The sequence below is a fragment of the Coenobita brevimanus genome, chromosome 26 (assembly GCF_032717465.1).
Source record: "Coenobita brevimanus isolate Jiangsu-jjx chromosome 26, ASM3271746v2, whole genome shotgun sequence".
Classification (NCBI taxonomy): domain Eukaryota; kingdom Metazoa; phylum Arthropoda; class Malacostraca; order Decapoda; family Coenobitidae; genus Coenobita; species Coenobita brevimanus.
In genome coordinates, this window is record NC_136979.1 from 5221503 (window position 1) to 5225634 (window position 4132).

Genomic DNA, 4132 nt, shown 5'->3' on the forward strand with positions numbered 1-4132 from the left:
GGTGGTGGTGGTGGTTGTGGTGGCGTTGAAGTGGTGGTTATGGTAGATGTGGAGTTAGGTGTAGTGGTTGTTGTGGTTTTGGTGATCAGGTGGTTATTGTCGGTGTGGTTGTGGTAATATTGGCGATGGATGTTGTGGTTTTTGTGGTGTTGATGCTGGATATGATGTTTGTTGTGGTAGTATTATGTTGGCTGTGGTAGTGTAAGTGTTGAATTGGTGGCTGTGGTAGTGTTGGTGTTAGAAATGATGGTAGTTAGTTGTGGTGGTGTTGGTATGTGAATGGTGGTTGTTGTGGTAGTAGTGTTGTTAGATGTGGTGGTGTTCGTAGGTGAAGTGGTGATTGTTGTTGTGTTGGTGTTAGTAGTGGTGGTTGTGGTAGGAAAGGTGGTAAAATAGTGCTTTTGTTGTTAGAGATGTTGTTTGTGGTGTGTAGAAGGAAGTGGAAGTAGTGGTTACAGTAGTGTTGTTCTGAAAGTTGTGTGTTGTAGTGATGTCCGTGTTAGAGGCTGTGGTTTGTGGTGTTTGAAGTTTTGGTTGTTTAGTTTTAGTAGCCGGAGGGACTGGAGGGCGGGGGAGAGTGCTGTCTGCTTCACCGTCTTCTTATAATTCTGTAAGTAGAGGTTAAGGTTGTCAGTTATAATTTCCGTTGTAAGTTATTACTCGTGGAACAGTGTACGGGCATGTTTATTTTTTGTATATATTATGTAAACACACACACACACACACACACAACAGACTATCAAGAGCAATCGTTCCAAGTGACAGGAACATTTGTCAACCTACAGCAAATTACAGATATATTTTTAGCGAGACCTTTGTTAATTCTTCACTCCTTAAGCATTTCCTTCATCTGAATTAACCTCTTCAGACGGTTGACGTATTCTTTTTATTTTCGCTACTTTCAGACGATTTTATTCTGCTTACCGGAGGCTTTTTGAACTAGGAGATTTGGAGGATGTTTCACCGACCTCATTCTGATTCCTATTCTTGTCGATTAAGGAAGCTCCCTAACGCCGCTTCCTTATCGCTTTATTATTAGTCATAGGTGGTTAACATCCTTTTGTGTGTTATTTACGTAGAGTATGGCGATATTCGAAGGATTAAAATATTACAGAAGAGGACAGTAAGGTGCACCAAACAAAATAAATTGCTAGGGATTTTTTTCTGACGGACGGGAATATGGACCAGAGTTTCTCCCAGAGTGTATAAATTTGTCTGGAGGAGGTATGAATAAACCAATGGAATATGTCACCTCATACAGTAGATTAAATTATTTGGTCAAATTACACTAAAGTGTCTGGGACAGAGGGAACAGCGTCAGGTTAGCTGATGGATGTAGTGGACATTTCCGAATCATCATAAACATTATTTTCAAGTCATAAAACGAGATATAAAGGAGCGTTGTGGTGTGGATGTGGATGTGATAGGAAGCGTTATGAGGAACACACTGAGGTGGTTTGGCCATGTGGAGAGGATGGAGGGTGAAAGACTGACGAAGAGAGTGTATGTGAGTGAGGTGGAGGGGGGAAGAGGGAGGGGGAGGCCGAGGATGAGATGGAGGGATGGGGTGGAGAGGTATATGAGAGAGGGGGGGTATGAGTTGGGAGCAGGGCAGTGAAATGGCGGGGGACAGGGCGACTTGGAGGCGATTTGTTTGTGGCCACTCCAAACGGGATTGAGGCGTCTGGCAATAGATAGATAGGTAGATAAAACGAGATCATGGCATGCAAGGCAACTTTTGGTGCTGGAGAGGGATGGCTGCATGTGGTGGCACTGATATAACCAGGCGACTCCAATGTCTGGTTATATATACGTCCCTCAGCGACATCGCTCTCCCCTGAAAGGAGAATGTTGGACTTCAGAAGGACAACTTTAGTTTGCAGTCCACAGGGTTCACGTTTCAAATATGCGTGGGGCAACAGCAGCAACAGGACAACTTTTACAGGTAGATTTCCTTAGCTGTTTTTGTCAGTCTCTAACAGTCATTTCTCTGCATTTCTAGACAGTTGCTAAAGTAATGGGGAATAGGTGAGTCTTGTAGGTGATCAGCAGGAGTATAATGTTGTCAGGGAAGGAACATCACACTCACAAAGACGGATATTTACAGTAGTCAAAGGATCGCCTTTCCTCCGAGTTCTGTCTGGAGATAATTTACAACAGGTGAAACAGCTAAAGTTTTATCTCGACTAATGTTTGTTTCGGATAGGTCCACATTATCCAGATGTATTAAGTTTGTGAAGATTTGTTTGTCGTACGAGTAGATGGCACAGTTATGGACAGTAACATTGCCCTACTTTTCACTTCAACAAGCACGAAACTCTGTCATAATATTTTGACAAGCTTGATGGGCTCCAAAGCATTATCGGATTTGGAGATTCAGTGCCCACTATCTCATCATTCATCTTATTAGAGTGGATCGATAATCATGTCCGCAACTGTACATAGCTATTTTATTTCCATCACAACTCATGTTACTCTTTAGTCAGTATCATATGAGGCAGAGTACAGTCACGTCACCGTATATCCCAGGTGGTTCACGTCACGGCACTGCTTCCTCTGCCGTCACCTGTCCAATACGTCAAAGGTGTCGATTCAGCTATCTTCATATCTCATATCTCTGGTCGACACACTTTCATTTCACTCCCATAACCACACATTTCCTTCCCTATGTCAGAAAAATCTCCACATCTGGCACACCAACCACCAGATGCCACCGTTCAGTACCAGTCACACGTTATTGCACTGCCACATCACACGTAATTTCACAACTTATCTACGGTAATAACTCCACCTCGTTCAGTGCCTCCCCTCTGCCACGTCAGCCGAGCCCCTGGTGAACGGAGGTGCTTTGTGGCTTTCCTGGGCGTGGTGAGGGGGGTGTCGGGGCAGTGTGGGGGGAGGGGAGGGGGGAGGCAGGGCAGTGAGGGTGATGGGAGGGGTGGGGGAGGGCGATTACGGGGGAAGGAAGGGGTGTGGCAGGGAAGGGAGGGGTGGGATGGAGCAGTAAGTTGATGGGAGGGGTGAATCAGGACAGTGCGGGGGAGAGAAGGGGTAGGACAGAGCAATAATGGGGAGGGGAGGGGTGGAAGCAACGTGGGAGAAGGGGAGGGGAGTGGTGGGCGGGGCAGGGGAGAGAAGAAAGGTAATGAGAGGGAGGGGTAAGATCGGGATGCATGACCAGGTAAGGTTAGGGAGGGAAGGGAGGGGGGGGGGCAGCGCAATGAAAGGGAGGGGAGAGGTGGGAGTAACGTGGGAGAAGGGGAAGGGGGAGTGGTGAGTGGGGCCGGGGGGAGAGGAAAGGTAATAAGAGGGAGGTGTAAGAGGGACGGGATGCATGACCAGGTAAGGTGAGGGAAGTGGAGGAGGTCCAGGTGTTAATTTCCCCGCAAGCAAGAATAGTCCCTGGCCACGCACTGACCACACCCCCCCACCAATGGCTCCTGGCACCTCACCTGCATTTTCAAGTCCCGCTGCATTGGAAAATTCCGTGACTGTCTGTTGCAGCGGACATAAAAAGAAGAAAAGAAGGAAAGGTAGGCGACACCTTTGGCACGAGAGATAATTAGGAAGGTAAGAGGCTGAAATAAATAAATAAATATATAAATACAGTAAATAAATAAATAAAATAATAAATTCATACTGATGTACTAAAATCCGTGACATTCTCTTGGGCCGGATATAAAAATCATGAAAGGTAGACGACATTTGCAGAGTGTAGTGATCCTGGAAGGCTTTATGGAGCCCACTAGAGGACAGTAAGGTGTAATAAGCAAAACAAATCACTAAGGTAAAGGTGTTAGGGAGCTGCCTCAACCAACGAGAATACAGGCCCTGAATTTTGGTAACTATTTGACTCTTGTAACCGCACACGATTTTATTCAATTTTGGTCCTTCCTAGAGTGAAAAAAAAAAAAAAAAAAAACGCGTAGTGGTTGCTAAATCGAAATGAAAAAGGTATTGTTGTCATGAAGGAAGTATTATAGAGTCTTGTATTTTTCTGTATTCATAGTAATAAAAAAGTAATATAGAGTCTTGTATTCCTTTGTATTCATAGCTCTATATGGGATGACACTGAAGTTATATATACCGCACCCTTGTCGGAGCATGTGACACTAGAAAACAGTGGAAGGTG